The sequence below is a fragment of the Cryptomeria japonica genome, chromosome 5 (assembly GCF_030272615.1).
Source record: "Cryptomeria japonica chromosome 5, Sugi_1.0, whole genome shotgun sequence".
In the NCBI taxonomy this organism is placed as follows: domain Eukaryota; kingdom Viridiplantae; phylum Streptophyta; class Pinopsida; order Cupressales; family Cupressaceae; genus Cryptomeria; species Cryptomeria japonica.
Window position 1 is genome coordinate 709,472,810 of NC_081409.1, and position 19,792 is coordinate 709,492,601.

Below are 19,792 nucleotides of genomic sequence, written 5' to 3' on the forward strand. Positions count from 1 at the left end.
CCTATCCACATTGGAGATGAACAAGCTATGGCTGAACAATTATTGTAGTTAGGGAGTCTCGGTGAGATTGCCTATACCTATGAGGAGACCCAAGAGGGGATGCCCGAAGAGCCACCTAATGCTGAAATGGATTTGACTGATGGTGAGTTAAAGGGCCAAGAAATGTACCTTACTGTTAAGCAAGCTAGTGAAGAATTCCTAGCTGACAGTAATTTTGTCACATCAGGAGCTTTTATACAGTTTCTATGGAAGCAAAATATTGATCAATTCAAGACTAGATGTGAACAGAGGAAAAGTGAACAACCTCTTAAAATTACAACTCAGGTAGAAGAAGAGGTTAAGCAAGAAATGATGGAGGAGTTCAAAGCAATCACCTCTGAGAAAGGAAGAGAAATGGTAGCAAAGGCTGGTGTGTTGATTCTCCCTGAATGGGATATAGCTGATGCCTTAGTGCTTGATGCAGTGAGGAAAGAAACAAAGCCTATGGAAGGAGTGACATTCAGCAAAGATAATGCTACTCTTGTCATGTGGTCTTTAAAGAAGGATGAAAACAAAAGAAGGAAGGATGCATCAGATTCTAGCCTCTTAGGAGGCACGATAGTTGAAAGAGTCCAAGACATAGGGGTAGTGGAAGCTGCAAGCATAGTCCTAGAGACTGCAAAATTTAGTGTTGTGGTGGCAGAGAAAGAGGCACAAGAAAAGGATAATCTCCAATTGAAGTTGGAGACTATTTTAAAAGCTTACAATGATGCTAAAGAAGGAATAGCCAACAGAGACAACATAATTGCTAGACTCCAGAGTCAATTGATAGGTCAATATCATCCCGGTGAATCTTCTACACTCATGATAGCCTCCTCTCCAGCAAGACCCCCTCCTACTAGTCCCATCATTGAATATCCCCCTTCTCATATGCCTTCTAGTTCCCAATTACCTGAAAATGTCCAACATGAGTTGGAAAAATTGAAACAAGCTCAGACATTGTATGCAAACAAATATGAGGAGAAGGTGAAAGCCACCATCTTGAAGTTTGCTGACTCAGTCAAAACCTCCAATGTATACATAAATATGAAGAGGATTCTTGAGATTTTGATCAAATTGAGAGAAGAAGAAGCCACTTTGGAACCAATCCTGAATAAGTGGGTTCCTAGAGGTAAAGAGTTAGAGCTCATGTGTTCTTCCCATGCAGATGTAGAAGAGAATGACAATCTAAGGTCCACATGTGAGTTTATAAAAGAGATGAATATTCTTTCAGTGGAAGGAGTAGGTATAAAAAGAAAATCCCAACTTTATAGGAAAGAATATTCAAATCATAAATTTGAAATGTTTCTAGGAGGTTTCATTGGTCCTGTCCAGCTAAAGGAAGAGAAGACTTGGTTAAAGGAGGTGGACCACAATTTGTCCCTAAGGATCAATCAGATTATTAGTATTAATGACACATCCTTATTTGTCCAAACAATTGAGGAAATTGAAAAGTGAAATCTCATTATGGTTTCATAGAAACAGAGATTGGGCATGTACGAGTCACTTGGAAGCAGCTAGAAGATATGAAATAGAAGATTGCTAGTTTTACTTGGCCTAGTGATGATGTGTATCAGGAGTGGAAAGATAAGTATATGGGACAGAAAGAAGATGCTCGGGAGTAGTTACAGGAGGTTGCAACAAAACAACAAGCAGAGGAAGCCACAGATGCTGAAAAGGACTTATAACCGCTTCTTGAAAATGACCAGTTGTTTTTAACAAACTTTCTTTTGAAGGGTTCAAAGCTTGTATAAATCCATACTATTATAAATGGATACCAGGACTCCTAAAAAAATGATCGCAAGTAATTGTAAGAAAACACTGCAGAAATTTATCTGAGCTTTTTTCTAGTCTTATGGAGAATACTTTGAGTTTTGTAATATTTTCTCAAAATTAATATCAATATATAGACTAGAAATAGTGTATATACATAAATGTGCATAGCAGTCATAGGGCAACTCATGTCAAATGTGCAACTCAATACAATAAATAATCTTAGTTTGTAGCCCTATAGCATCATAATGTAGTCCTTGACCAAGTATGCATACAAGAAACATCTAGTTCTATTAAGGCACAAGCATCAAAGTCAGAGGTTATGATAACTAGTGAAAAACATCAAGAACAAAAAGTTTAGTCTCAAGAATTAGGAGTTGTAATAAAAAAACTTACAAGGATGAGGCATATTCATAACTTTTGTAGTCCCACCTTGAATATCAACACTAGAAGCAACTCAAATTGTTCATGTAAAGACAAGACAATATGGGAGTTCATTATACCTCGCAACTCATGGTGTTGTTGTTCGTGTTGGCTCTGTTGGACCCTGCAATTAAGATTCAATATACATTATTCAATAAGATTAACTGTGCAACATAATGAAATATTGAAAAGTGTGTTACTTTGTTGAGCTTCGCTTGGTTTCGAGAATAGTTTAATATTCTCTACTTAATAGGGCCAACCACGTGAAGGTGGAAGCTCATTTGGCCCCTCCCCCCCCCCTAACATCACTCTAAATTCCTTGTGAACATCTTATAACATTCATTCATTAATTCTTTCTACCATTAATAAAGTATAGCATTCATTCATTAATATCACATAACGTTCATTAACACATAACATTGATTAACATTAATTAACACGCAACATTCATCAATATTAATTAACACATATCATCCATAACCATTAATTAGCACATAATTACATTCACTAACACATAAAAATCAGTCATTATCAAATAAGTTAGATTACAATCATTTCTTTCTTTGTTTTTTCTTTGAAGCTATGAAAAGACTAAGTGGTACATCGGTGTCTTCATCATTTCCCCCCTCTGCAGATGTTCCGCCAACTACTCATGATCTCAATGCATACCTAGTCCTATACTGAGGACGAGGACACTGAAGCGAAGAGGGGTCCTCTGCAATAACAAAGAAATGGGTTAAATTAAAAAAATAAATATTATTGTTAAGAGTATTTCATTAATTTAGAGAACATAATTATTGTGCTCTTTACCTGATGGGGCCACATAATTTTGTGTAGCCTCAACCTCAACATGCTGAACACCACGGTCCTCTTCACCTGAGTGGGGAACATCACATTCTTGAGGTTGTGTACCCAGATCATGCTCCACTTGCTCACCACCGACTACATGCTCTAAAATATTAACAAGAAAGGTTACATTAATTACTACTCTAATTACAAATTAAGATGTTTAATTGTATTAATAACTAAATAAATAAATTTGAATAGCAAATGAATACCTCCACTACTGGGATGCACATCCGGACCTTCATGTGCAAGTGGTGTTTCACAATTAGCAGGCTGCATTCCAATGACATGCACGTTGTTATCATTGCTTGCTTATTTAAAACAAATATAGTCACTTTATGTTGGAACTCAACATCAATTAGATTATTGGTAAAGTATTCAATTTGAAACAACTTCCATTTACCATATTTACCTGTGTGACAGATGCACTCGAATGTTGTGTATGCCCACTCAATTCTCATAGCCAATCAGCCATGACTGAATAACCTTGCTAGTAGGCAATTCTCTTGTCATCTTCTGTGGGCGCTCTATTGAATTCAGAGCCTTGCATTTTTGCTTGGTACCGTGAATTTTGCTTGCATTGTTTGATAAAAAAAAATGTTTGCAATTTATTAATATTTTGAGACAATATGGGAGTTTACATGAGATACCTACAATTCGTGCAGCAAGTTTCATGTAACCACCAGATCCGAGTTTGTGTTGCCTGTGCTTTTATTGCCTTGCCTTGGTTGCCTTTGACATGTCAATCAGTCTATAAAAAGTTTGAAATACGTTAGATTATATAAATATAAAGAGTAATTAATTAGTACATAATTACATTCTTAATAGTATCCCGTACCTTCTTCTGGCATCTACTGGTGTATTTCCCTTTTTCCTTTCAATTCTCTCCTTGGCATCCAAAATTAGGTCCTTCCACTCCCTCTCTGGAATCATGGGGGGACGCTCATACTTTAGGTTCCTCTCCAAATGGATCCTATATTGGTCCCTCACATACTTTAGATATGTGCCAGCTTTTTCAAGGAGCTTGGTTTTGTCAAAGGTGTCATTTCCAAACCCTCAACTATTTGGTTTGTCAATTCATCTTTTAACCTTTTTTCTTGGTCATTCCACCTTTTAAAGCAAAAACAAACCTGTTAGATTCAGAAATGAACTGAAGCTACATTTATTACACTTCAAGAAATGGATCAAAGGAAAAGTATTCTAGCAATGATATGAAATCAAAAGTGGATAAGGGTTAGTTCACATATGATGTACCACCTTTTACGTATGGTGGGTCCAAATATCTGCAATGCAATGTCACTAAGATGTTTATAAAAAATATCATTGCCTGCAAAAAATTCATGGGATCAATATTAGTCCAAAATGAGTGATCATAAAGTAAATTACAATTAGAGTATATATAATAATAATTTTAAAGTACCTGGAACCTTTTGTATCTTTAAGGGAAGCATTTCTTCATCGCTCACCACGAATGTGGCCTGCAATGTTCCCGTACTAGCAATACGAGAAGATCTAGGAAATGATGCTATGTTATCAACAGTAGTCGCCTGTGGCACATCCTCATGTGCATCTCCTCCTGCAAAAAATGAATCCACTATGAAATGGCATTAGAATTCAAGAAAGAACACTTGAAGGGAAATAAACACATGACATAATATAGAGAAAAAGAGGGATCTACCAACAGTGGGCAGGCCAATATGATGTACACTAGAGGATGTCTGCATGCTACGTGTTGCTGACATTGCAGTTGGCAATATAGGTGAGGGTGACCTCTGATGAGGCGGCGTTGACATTTGCACAATAACATTGACAACACCTAAAGAATAATACATTAAATATATGAAAAGTGCAAGAATTGTAAACAAGGATGAACCTTTATTTTGAAAATTGACAGTATCAAGTATGATGTGTTTTGGGTACTCATAGTGATAAGCCAAGCAAGTGATAATACAAGAAAATCATCATCACCTGATCCTACAACACCCTGATCGTAGGAACTACTTTCATGAGGGCAGATAAATTGCTGTAAAAACAATACGTACATATTTTAGTTAATGACATAAAAAGAGAATAAAATTTAGACCATTATTGAACTTTTGTTATAATTAAAGCTTTCATTACTGCTTACTTGCAAGTTTTTTGCTATCTTATACTATAATTCCACCCTCTATTGTATCTCATCAGTGGTAGGATGCACAATTGCCAAAGCAACAATCTCTTTTCTAATTTTTATAAGAGGCATTTTAAAGAATTTCACAAGGTCTATGGGATCTTCAGGGTCATCATTGCTTAACCCTAATGATTCCACATCCATAGAAAGGTGCTCAGGTACTGTAACTCTTCTTCTTCTTCTTCTTCTTCTTCTTCTTCTTCTTCTTGACCAACCCGGTTTATGTGGAACCTTTGAGTAAAATGACCTTGTATTTAGCATTATAAAACCATTATCATGTTCAATAACAGTTCTATCATGATCATTTTTATTCAATCGTAGCCTGTACCATCTGTTGAGGATGAATGTCATTTCTCAATGAAATATTTGTCACCTCAAAAACTGTAGTGATGCCAGAATCACAAGTTTTCTTCGTGTCATCCAACTTTTTTATGAGAAATTTATGACCATTGCAGCACATAGCATTGTGGTGTTTGACCTGCGATATGTCAAACATGTAAAATTTATTGCATTGTGAGTTGATAAACATATGGGTGATTAATAAATTTATACGTACCTATTTATCTCTTAAACCATATGCTAAATCAATTTCCCTTTGCATAAAATTGGAATCTCCATTATGATGTGCTTCTTTAACCAATGAAGCCACACCTTCCCATGTTAACGTGCGTCCAGAATGTTGACAACATTCAATCCATATCATCATCCAATCAAGATTGTTTGCAATATACAAATGTAGTGCATCCCACTCTCGACCAACTGTACAAAAAATAAATAGACATCTTACAATCAATTTATTTTGAAGATTAATAATTAATTAACTACAATAACATCTTATAATTACCTCTCACTTTCCTCAATCTACCTTTCCCTGTCAAGTACTCCCCTTTGAATTTGTTAATGGTGTTGGGATCCCAAATGCGATCCACGTGGATCTTTGCTGTAAACTTAGAAAGATATTCATAAATGTACACCATAGTCTAGTATACCATATATCCCTCCACCATAGAACCCTCAGGATGTGCTCTTTGTCGAACCAAAGCCTTCAAAAATTTCAAGTGCCTCTCAACCATCCACATTGACCTAGTGTGTACAGGTCCACACAATTCAATTTCCTCAACTTGGTGTATGAGGTAGTGTTCTTGTGCATTGAAAAAAGCTGGAGGTAGACACTTTTGCATTTCACACATTAAATGAGGAATTTTTCTCTTCCAATATTTTATATCTTCTTTATGGATTTCTTTACATGACAACCACCTACAAGGTATTCAAGACGCAAAAAAAAATATTACATAAGAAGTAAAACAAATCACAAATATAATATCTATACAACGAACTAAACAAATATCACTACTTACCTTATATATTTTCCAAGATCATATATGACTTGCTTGACATTATTGTCGAAGTCATCTGGGAGATATAGAGGTAGAACGTACTGCAACAATTATAAAATTATCTTTTCATTTTTTTGTGACATAATGAAAAGTACATGTACGCTCAGTACTTAAATACATACTAAAAACACAAGAACATGAATTACCTTAATGAAGGTATGCCAATCATCCATTTTCATCCCTGGCCCAAATTCACTTTTCTTTGATATGGGATTGTTTATGTTCGCAACAAATCCTGTGGGAAATCGATTTTTTCGTATGACTTCTTTTATAGCATTGCTTTGCTGGTCCATTAATAACCAAGGAAGCTCACTTATATTAAATTGGTCTCCATGGCTATTTGATTGAATGACATTTATCATTGCATGATTGGAATCCTGAATGTCACTACATATTTTGATAATTTTTTCTTTGTCACGCCTTCCATCCAATATTTTCCATAATGTCTCTGTTATATTCTTTTCAATATGCATACTATCAAACAAATGAACAATTTGTAACTACTCATAGTAGGGAAACCTACTAAATTGTCAGGGATAACTTTTTATTCCCTTAGGAAGGTGGTCATTTATGCCTTCACGACCTTCATGATCATCAATCACATCATTAGTAAACGAAACAAAATAGAAAAGATGTTTTATGACAAACCAATAGATGGAATGGCATTACCTTGATGATTAATTCTATTATATTCCAACTTCCATAGGTGAGGTGTCCTTCTTCCTGGCTTTGATGTATTCTCTTCTTTCCCATTGAAAAGATGTTTTTCAGTATTTCGATACTTATGATTTTTGTGGAGAAAGTGCCTATACTCATCAAACACCTGCTTTCCTAAACTTTTTGAATGACGAGATTTCATCTTTGGACCACAAACAGGACATGCAAATTTTCCCTTTGTTTGAAGACCTACAAGATAATGTATAATTAGATTAAATATGATAATTTTTTGAATTATAATGTTCATGCACAACTTAAACACTATAACATACCACAAAAATGTGTTAGCCTTGGGGCATCGTGTATTGTCCATAGAAGCATCGCATGGAATTGAAATTGTCTTTGTCCTATCGGTCTAGAGACATCATACATAGTGACACCATTCCATAACTCCAACAACTCGTCGATAAGAGGCTCGATATATACATTCATATCTTTAACTTGGTACTTACCTAATCGAATGAACAAAAACATTACATAATTATTATGACCATTTTACTGCAATATTTATAATTAAATTTAGACGACTATATTTAAATGATAAAATACCTGGAACAATCATTGCCAACATTATGTGCTCCCTCTTTATTGACATCCATGGAGGAATGTTATTGTTGATAAAAAAACCATGCCACACTGAGTAAACAAATCTCATCTCTCCAAATGGATTGACACTGTCTGCTGCCAATGAAAGCTTGAGATTACGAGGTTCTTCTTTAAAGTGTGGCCACTTTTCCTCTATGTCCATAAATGCTGAACCATCCATAGGAATTCAAATAATGTCATCTTGACTTCTATTGCGTGCATGGTAATCCATAAATTGTGCCAAGTTAGTGCACTTGAATAATTGTTGCATACGTGGAATAATGAGAATATAGCGAAGAACCTTGCGAGGAACCCTTTTTGTTATTTGATCTGTTCAATATCTACTGATATGACATTCAGGGCATTCAGTTCAAAATTCATGTTGTTTGTGATATATAATATGATCATTGGGACAAGCATCTATTGCTTGATACTCCATTCCAATATCTTTCATAACGGCAGATAATTCTTTGTATGAGCGAGGTAGAATATTTGATGGTAGTAACAAAAACTCACCTATAAATCTACAAAAACAAAATATAATTTGTTATAATAAAGAATATTAATGGTACAAAATGATTCATAGTTTATTATGACATATATGACATGCCTTAACATACGTGACATTGTTATGTTGGATAAACCATTCATAACCTTCAAGTTCACCAACAACAATACAATAGAGAGAAGAGTTGCCTACGAGCCTTCATAAAGGGCCTCAGATGCCTTCTCAAGTAGAGGGACATCATGAACAACATCAAGGTCATCTTCATCATCATGATCAGCTGCACGAGTACTAAATGAGTCATGGATCAATGTATTTGTGCCATCATCTTCACTTGTGTTTTCTAGCTCATGATCATCATCTTCCATGGGATCATTATCTTCAACTTCAATATTCACACCTCCATGTTCGTCCACTTCGAAAACCATATTCTCAAGGTTGTGTTGATCCATACCATGTGCTCTGGGGTGCTAGACCTATATAAAATTGATATACATAAATAAACTGTGATCATGATCTCATCATCACATGATTTATTATGTATATAAATTGTCAAAATGATATAATCAAAAACTTACCAATGGATGATAATCATGTCCACCTTCAATGTGACAATGCAGCCTACAATCTTTCTTCGCTGTTTTGATTAGAAGTCTTCTAGTCTTTAACCCCTTACAAATTTTGCATGGACAATAACATTTTCCATCACCTTTTCTTTTCAAGTTAGACCACAATCTAGCAATTGTCTCCTTATTTTGTTGTTTGTTGATATTGTCTGACATGGTCTTTCTTCATAGGCAAGAAAATAGAAATTATTATCTAACATGGTCTTTCCCTTAGGAGCTGGCCGATCCTACTTCCATACTTTAATTCTATTTTCTCAAAGGACAATCCTAAAAATCCATGTATTGCAAACAACTTTTTACACCTTTGTTGGTTGTGGTGGCGTCACAGAGAGTTTACATCAATAAATGAAGAACATGTCAATGCTTTTAATCCAGCAGTAGAAGTCTATCTCTTATTCAATATCTCTAGTGAAACCCCCATGATCTTTCGTTGGAGTAGAATTTGTTATATTCTAGAAAGGGTCTTGTCCTTTGTTGATGGGATATTCATCTACCTCAAGAAATAACTGTTCTTATCTCCAACAAGAAGTGGAACTAAATGAAGATCTAGCACCATGAAATTAATCCTCAAAAGGATTACAATAGTTAGTTTTGGTAGATAATGATTTGGGTAAAATACTAATGTGGCTTTACAAAACATTATGTACTAGCTTAGCATACTCTAACAACTTTGGTGCGACATGCTACATCCAATTAAGTCTCCATCGGTATCTCTATTGTGTTTATGGATTCAGATTCAATGTACTCTTTTTATACACAGATTTTACTTTCAACTGAGGAGGTTTGTATGTACTTGTCTTTCGATTGTATCCCTATTTCAAGAATTTCTTCTCTCAACAAATCATTTGTTGTAAGTTTTACAAGTGGAAGCTTGAACATGCCTTCCATGCTAGCCTTGTTGATACGTTCAACACCATCTTGTGCAACAAATATTTAGAACTCCATTTTTTTGAATTGAAGAGTGAGTAGTAGAGACAATCTAGGACACTTACAGAGGTTTTGCAAGAGAGATAAATAGACCTAAATATTATGGCTTAATAATGATCAATAGGTAAACAGATAAGAAACTCTCAATATCAAAAAGACTTTCTCAATTGTCTTTACTAGAAATGGATAGATCAGCTAATAATGGCTTTATGACTGTATGTCAACTTTAGACTCAATCCAAGAAGAGCTATAACTAATATGCGATATCTAGATTTATGATCTCTATAATATAACAATCCCATAATTATGTTTCCATGCATCTATACCACAACACAAACATCATGCTAGTGTTCAGCCATAGCAATTGATATCCTAATTATAGAATGTGAAATATGCACATAACTATGAATAAAGATTAAGAAAAACAAAGAAAGATGCTTATTGCAAACATAAATGACTAATGGACAAGAATTGAATTCATTGTAGATAGTTTTGAATATCAAATTCACTTATTTGTGTGCATTTAGTAACTCATGTACTTGTGGCCAACCATTTATCTCTTTCATAAATTAAACACTTATTAATAACATTAAATGGCTGAGTAATTATGTTTTAGTTGAAATTGAAAATAAAATATTTTATTTCAGGACAACTCACACTATTCCCTATCATATTTTAGACTCTTGGTTTTGTTAGTAGTGGTTTGATGTCTTTGGAGCTGATCATTGCATTTCTTTAGTTACGTTTGCCAGCCTACTCCCAGCCTATGCCAAAATGGGAGCTTTGGAACAGGGTATGGACATCCATCAAAGCATAAAAGATAGAGGAATTTTGTCAGATGTAGTTGCAACTGCACAAAATGGATTTGTTGAGAAGGCTTTAGAAACTTTCAAGCAAATGCAATCGGTAGGTGTAAAGCCAAATTCCACGACCATTGCTACTATCCTCCCTGCCTGTGCCAAAATGGGAGATTTGGAATAGGGTATGGACATTCATCGAAGCATAAAGGATAGAGAAATTTTGTCAGATGTTGTAGTTGTAACTGCCTTGGTAGACATGTATGCAAAATGTGGAAGCATAGACAAGGCACATGAACTATTTGATAGAATGCTTGAAAGAAATGTTGTCTCGTGGACTGCAACGATTGCTGGATATGCACAAAATGGATTTGTCGAAAAGGCTTTAGACACTTTCAAGCAAATGAAATTGGAAGGCATAAAGCCAAATTCCACAACCTTTGCCAGCATCCTCCCTGCCTGTGCAAAAATGGGAGCTTTGGAACAGGGTATGGACATCCATCAAAGCATAACAGATAGAGGAATTTTGTTAGGTGTTGTACTTGCAAATGCCCTGCTTGACATGAATGCAAAATGTGGAAACATGGACAAGGCTCATGAATTGTTTGATACGATGTTGTAAAGAGATGTGATCTCATGTGAACAATCAATACGTGCATATACGGGACGAAGGGATTGCTGATACAAAATTGAATGCTCACTCCTCAATCACAGTTCTATGGTTTTATGAGATTAAACTAGGACAATTAACCACCACATGTATATTTTTTGCAACATGAAATTAAAAACTAGGGCAATTTGAATCTACCTCCTGCGTGTGATTGCCTTCGATGCGGGTTTGATATTCTTGGGGGTTGAAGTCGCCATGGACGCCTATGCAAGATTGCAATTCACAAATGAATTCCCCACCTCTTTTTTTATTTTGTAATGGCCGCTGTCATCGAAATTACGATGAACTCGAGCACTTTTTTGAAAAAAAGAAAATTCTCATTGCTAATGCCTTCTTCGTCGAAACCAAATGGGTAATTTCCGTCAGAATTACGATGAATGCGGGCATTTTTTCAAAAAAAAATCAAATTTGGCAACAATATACCTTCTCTGTCGGAAACCTTAGTCAAAAATCTAGTCCAAATGTATTAGTGCCCCACAACTTCAACATGACTTCCAATATGGTATTTGGTACTGGTTTAGAGCTCTTTCCAATTTCGCACACTACTAGAATTATGGGAAAGATTTGTAGAGATATACAAAAGATTTAAATTTTTTTAAAGGAATTAATACTGTTAGAGAAGGAATTATTACAATCAAGAGCTTCAACTATTTATAGACGATCTCTGCTTCTTTCATCTTTAATTAGCCTTTGGTAGATAAATCGTCAGAGCTCATGGTATTTAAATTCTACCTCTGGTTTAGGTCTATAGGCTCAGGCTGTATAATTTGGCATTCTGAATTCTCAAGATGGACACTCCTATCCACTTGAGAAGCATGTCTGCAGAGGACTAGAGGGCCTTTTTGGGCTCCTTTAGAGACCCAACTCTTCAATCAATCTGTAAGGAGGTTGGGATGTTCACTAATGAGGCTGTGAGGATGGTGTTGGGCAAAGAGTTTCTACGAAATGAAAATAGATACCGTGTTAACATGAATGTTACGTCTCGGTTCTTGGCATCTCTTCTGAACCTTAGAGGAGACAAGGTGGATATGTTGTTGCTATTAAGGAAGATGTTTAAAGAAGATCTCCTTGGAGACGATGTTACTATTGTCATCTTTGCAGAAGTAGGGGTGGGGATCCCTTGGGCGAATGAATTAACCAAGCTTCTCCTCCCTAACCAAACAGTGGTCAGGCAACCTTTTCTTTTGAACTTGAATGCGGAACAGTCGATGCATCATAGGAAATGGGCGTGGAATGGTAGGGATTTTCTTTGGAAATGGTTTCTCCCGACTTACTTTCTAGACTACAGATGGCTTGAAGAATCCTCACAGCTTATAATGTCTGAAGAATTGTACATAGAGGGAGGGCAATATTCTTAGGGTAAACCATGAATGTGTCCATTGCCTATGCCCTAGCCCTGACCCCCTAGTAGATTTGTTTTTTTGGCTATTTCCTCGTGACCTCACTCATTTTGGCTTTAAAGTTTTTGAGGGACTCCGACATGTAAACATTGTAAATTTGTTAAACATATATATTAATGATAATTTTGCAAATTCCAGTTCATTTCAATTTGCCTCTTATGGATATAAAAATGCTTTCTATTTCATTTTATTATTTGTTGCTACCATCATGCCATGGCAGGATACTTAGCATAATCATAATGTTTTGAAATAGCTTAAATAGTATTAATTTGTGTGGATATAAGATTTAATTTTAACCATAAAAAAATAACAAGTCTATTCTAATTTCTTCGCTAAAGTTAAAGATCAAACTCAGTGTCACTTTTGAGACGACCTTTTCTAAAAGATATTTGAAGTGCTTGATAAAGAAGTATTTGAAAAAATATAATGTCAGGGATTGGCTACAAGTGATTGCGTCCAATAAGGATCACAATGTCTATGAGCTACGTTTTTTTTGTCTATGAGCTACGTTATTTCAATATTTTGTTAAACAATAGAAATAAATTTAATGCTGTGATATTTTTTATGTAATGTTTCTTCCTCTATATTTAATATAAAAAAAATCTAGTTCATTTCATTAATTATTCATACATTGATTATCATTGATTATAAATATTAACAAAAGATGTTTATCTCACGAAAAACTAGTGAATTAAAAGTCCAACTAACTTCTAATTTTTTTTGCATAATTTCAATATAAAAAAGTCCAACTAACTAGGTACATGGACATGTATTTATGGTCCAGTTGAATATAATTCAAAGGGTTAACTTAAAATAGAATTCACATAATTAATATAATTTTTTTAATATGTTTTAAGAGTTTTATTTTGGGAGTTAACAATTCGTATAGATGTCATAACATCCCCTAAAATCATTTATATTTAATTTGTTAAGGTGGATTTTAAAGTTTATTTTTAAAAATAATTTAAAAAATATATAAATTAATAAAAAATAATCTAAATAGTTAAAATTGATTTAATAAATAATTAAATAAAAATTAATTTAAATATTTTAAATTAATTGAATTATATCCCTTTAGAGCAATCACCTTCTTATCATTAGTTTCCAATTTATCGAAGTTTACTAAGGCCTTCAAATCAACATCCAATGTGTAATTTTAGCCTAATTTATAATATTAAACTTCAATTATGCTTAGAAATATATCCTCTCATAAAAATCTTATACCACAAAAAATAAAATAAAATATTTTGAGAGAATATAAAATAAATTAGAGAACAATTTTTTTTTATTGATCAGTTTATACTGCTTTACTATATTATATATAGATAAAGTAAATGCTTGGTAAACTTTCTAATGTGACCAGCGACGTTGGCATGACACGCCCTTTGGCTCCACATGAAACACTTTTGACCTAAAGCTATGAAGCGATGAGGGCACAATTGGGGGACCTCATCCCCACACTTCACTTGTTCAAACCCACGAGCACAATGGCCCAGCGAAGACACAAGGCCCGCGAGCACAATGGTCCAGTAGGGGTTTGAATCTTGGTATGCTTCACCAACGAAGTGTTTTAACCATGACACTACATGTCCGAAGACTCTTTACTATATTATATTTATTCATATTTTCATTTATCTTTTTTATACTCATATGTATATATATTTTGTTTTTTATATTCTATTATTTTATTTTTATTTTTATATCTTTTATGTTGTTTTCTTTATATGTATATAATTTTATTTATTATTTGTGTTACTCTTCCATTGACCTTTTATATATTTATTTACTTATTTATCTCTTTTATGTTTCTCTCTCACATACTCTATTACTCATATGTGTATGATTATAAATTTATACCTAGTCTACAGTGGCAACGACTATGCAACCCTTACATTGCACCATTCAAAAAATTGCAACATACATCATAACTGCTAGTTAACCATTGCTAATGCTGGAAAATATCCTTAAAGATATTTAAGGGCTGTGTAGCTGTTGTTGTCTATAGTAATGCATTTATTATTTAGATCCTTAAAGATCTCGTCCACCTTTTATTGCCAACGCAACTTGCTATTTTGCAATTTGAAATTAGGTCGGCTCTGACATAATAATGATGATATGTATCTCATTCTCTATTGTCGAGGAATGAAGCTGGCTTTTGTCCTTCTGGCAGCAGCTTTTGAGGCTAGATGTTGATTTCCCTTCTACGTGGTCGATCCTGATTCCTGACCTTGTCTTGTCCCTTGTTGCATATGAGGCTTATGTGTAAAGGCTAACAATCACAACTCACACATATTTATGATATGTCCCCTTGGAATTTATTACTCAAGGTAATATTTCACCTTTAAATTCAACATTAAGGTGAGGTTTGATCACACCCTGACGTCTAAGATTAAGCTCACAAAGCTCCCTGTTGTAGATGGATACTTCGATAAGATTCAAAGGCTTGAAAAGACAAATGGCCTTCTAGGGAGAGATTACAAATGAAAGATTGCATGACATCTTGCAGTATTCACATGAAGTAGTTATTCATGCAGTGACCAAGATATTAGGAAATGATTTCATGAAAAGTGATGACAGGACTAGGGATAATCCTGATATTGCTGCAATGTTTCTTGCAATTGCCATGTATACTGAGTGAGATAGAGACGTGGTTGAGCGAATCTGTAGGGAGGTTTTCATCCCAGCAATCCTTGTGGAATTGGATAGTGTTGGTTAATACTGATGATGAATTAATTATTCCCAAACCAAGGCACTATGATATGTTTATACTAAACAACCGTTTGGTCCCAAGGATGCCTATTCTGACAATTTATGATGTAGGTGAATTTGTATTGAGAAGAGCTGAAATTAGGCAGAGCCTAAACTTTCTCCTCTGGCTCTTTTAGGTCCAAGGACCTACTCATGAGGATTGATTTGAAAACTACGTCATAGAGGAAGGGATTTGGGTAAATGAGAAACCGATTCTGGCTAGGGTGTAGGCCTGATTTAATGGGTAAACTAATACATAATTTTGTTAAAATAGTTATAAAATTTAAACCCTTGAAATGCTATTTTTGCTTTAATATGTTAGCTCTGTCAGACTTTGAAGTGATATAGTTTAACAATAACTTTGATCTTTTACAGTTAATCATACTTGATATAAATAGATAATCATACATGGGTATTTTGGTAATTTGAAGGCATTCTGCATTATGCTTTTGATAATTCCTAATTGTTAAAGTTCTCTTCTTGATGATCACTATGGATTCATATACTTTGTTTTATAAGCATATTTTTGACTAACAACTTGTAGAGGAGATTGTAGAAGAATTGTTGAGTGGTTTTTGCAGGACCGTGATAGGAAGAGTGGAAGCTAACCAGGAAAGAATAGACATCAACGAACAAGCTTAAAATCTGGAGAATGATTCATATCATTAGATAGTGAAAGGATAATCCTTATTTGATGTAATATAATGTAATAGATCACTAGACATGTAAATGGGGATCTAAATGCTAAATGCTCGCCTCAGTTCTTCCGCTAAGTCCAGGGCAAAGAAACTTTGTAATTTAGATTGATTTAGGATTTTTGGAATTATACTGGACTTAATAGTCTCGGGAAATACCAGAGGTTTTCATAACTTTGTTCTTTCCTACTGGCGCCCACACTGAATGGAGTTTGTAAAATATAATATTTTATTAATTATTAAGAAAATTGCGGTCCTTGGCCTGTTATCCATCCAAAAAAATAATCTTGTTTCCATATAGATAAATATTATTTTACTATTTTATAAAAAATATAATTATATACGCTTTCATTAATTCTTTTTATCGATAATTTTATAATTTTATTAATATATAAGAAAGATACAAAATGTGGTGGGCAGATTTATCTTTCTGCCATGCACAAAACCACTAGACTACAAAACACCTATTCTAAACCCCTATTGCAGACCAACCCCAATTTGGATGACATAGAAAAACACATCCAACTATCCATAGTTAAATAATTTTAAATTTCAAAGCATATACATAAGAGGAGAAAGGGGATTAACCCCCAAGGAGAACATGCAGGGCACATATCAAAAATCACATCAAACTAGAGAGCACTAGAACTCTTCAAGAGCTGGAAGACCTAGCAAACGACAAAGATCTGGGTCCTCTTTAACACTAGACATGACCTTGGAGGATTTCTCAATTGCTTCTCTTGGGTGCAACTCTCTGTCAACTTCAGCTCGTGCAATCGCATGCAGGGCATGGAGGAATTCCTTTGTACACATAAGCTTGGTGCACAATTTCACCACTACCCATCCGCATCTAGCCTGTCTTCTAAACCTCCTCATCAATGATTCCTCTTGCCACCTAAAAAATGGGATAGTAGCCACCCTCTATGAGCTCCCTTTGACGGGAGTGAGTCCCACTTGCGGCACCACCCTCACAATTACTGCATCCAAATTCACCAAGTTGTCTTCCTTAATGAGGGTGGTGAGGGTGTTCCACACCTTAAACACCTCCTCCTCAACATCAAATCCCCATGCTACTATGAGGGCCAAAATATCATTGTTAGTTCGATAGTGATGCCCTACATTGGCAATGCCTTCATAGAGGATAAGCTTCACCACATCAACACGCTTTTTGTCCTTACATTTGAGTAGGCCTTTCAGTCTTTTGTATGTCACCTTCCCCACAAATGGGACAAGCTTCTTGTTAGAGGAGAAGAAGAAATTTGCCTCCATTGTAGATTTCAATTCTCTCCTTCACCAAACCAATCTCTCTAAGAGGAATTTCCCACTACCACACACAACCTTAGGATTATCCCTAAAGGAACACTTTCATTAATATAATTTATACTTTAAAATTAAATATTTTAAAATATATTTACAATACATTTTATTATATTATATCTTATTTGTTATCTATAAATTCATAAGCTCATAGCAAATTATTTTATTACAATATGCAGATATTATAATACTATAAAGGCAAGTACTAGCCACTACGAAGCATTTGTTTAATTAGAAAAAAAATTAATTTTTTAATTTATTTTCTTGAAATAAATTAAATCCATTGAAGTCTCGGACCATCACTTTGATAAATAATTTGAAATTAAATCCATCGGAGTCTCGGACCATGCCTTTTCATGAGCAACAAGCATAGATCAATAACGTAAGGTGGATTTTGGGCCGAAAGTGGAAACGATAAATTTTTTTCCAAACTTCACCCGGAAACACCAACCGCCCATGGGACGATGAAGTGTCACTGTGTTTGGTGATGTGGTTGAAAAATGGCAAAAGTCTTGGAACCCATAATAACTGACAACAGATACCATTGCCTATTGGATGAGCACATATCAACGACTTAGGGTGGATTTCGGCATGAACGTGGGAAGTAAACACATTTTTGATAACTTCACCTAGAATTGAAGGTTTTACATTTAATTAACTATAATTAAGTCTAAAAATCTCTATTTTAGGTGCAAGTTGAAAAGGATTAAAAAGACTTCAAAAACAATCCAGAAAAGTGACTCGTGTCTAGTGACATGGCCAAAAAATGGCAAAAGTCCTAGGATCCATGTCAACTGACAACATATACCATCGTCCATTGGATGAGCACATATTAATGGCTTAGGGTGGATTTTGGCCCGAATGCGGGAAGCAAACACATTTTTGAGAACTTCACCTCAAAATTGAATGTTTTACATTTAGTTAACTATAATTAAGTCTAATAATCTCTATTTCAGGTGGAAGTTGAAAAGATTAAAAAGTCTTCAAAAATAGTCCAGAAAAGTGATTCGTGTCTGGTGACGTGTCCACTATCCTCAGAATTTAGACTAAAGCAATGAAAGTTTTGTCCTTCGACGGTGAATAGATATTAATAATAATTTATAAAATTACAACAGTATTCTAGAAATTTTGCCCTTTAGGTATTACTTTTGAACTTTTCAGTGTTTTCAAAATAAGTGACTCATAATCGTATTTCATTTCTTGGACAAACCAGTGAATCCAGAAAGATTAAAAAATGACTACTAGATTGAGGAATGCAACAGAGTCTGTCTACGCCAATCTAGTGAAATAGAAATTTTGGGTAAAATCTAAAACACCTACATCCCACATTTAATTTTTTTTTTTAATCTCGTGGTTCAATTTGAGGGTTAACATTTTCAGGCTTGTATCTAGCATTATTTTGAACCATTAACAGTAACAACGACAGGGAATCCAAAAAGTAGTAGTTCAACAAAAAGCCAAGTGAATAAAAAAATATGCCTAACCGAACTGGTTAAAACACCAGGTTTTGCTAATCAATAACATAATATTTATAACCCTGCTATCCATAGTAAAAAGAATATCATAGAAATTAGATATGCATTGTCTAATAAGGTGGGAGATCCAAACAGGGCAAAATTAACTATTTTCAACACAATGTTAAAACAAAGTACAAATAAAATTGCATCGTGGGATGCTGGATTGGGAAGCATGGTGTTACTTGAAGTATTCCCTTGCCCTGAATTTGTCATGGTTTATGCTGAAAATTATGATAAAGATAAAAAATCAATTGTTAATTAAAAAAAAGGAATTCTATCCATAACCGAGGGAGAATTTGCTTGTTTGTTGAACCTAGGGTTTGAAGCACAAAACTCAAACATCCACATTCACCTAGGAAAGATGGCAGAGAAATATGAGTCTCGATCCAAGTCATAGAGATTCATTTATCAGAGCTCTAATATTTTGTGGTACTCCATTGGATCGGAATCATAAGCCTCCTTATGATTATAACATTTTTGTTCCATGGGTTCAGGATGCTATTTCCTTGCTAACATTTTACCTGGGATTGGAAAATGATAGGGAAGTGGGTGCTAGCCTTCTTGAAATTATTTTTAATATCCATTGTCTAAGTCAACCAGTAAGATATAATTTTGTTGAGCACATTGTTCAATCCATACAAAAACAATTACTAATGATAAA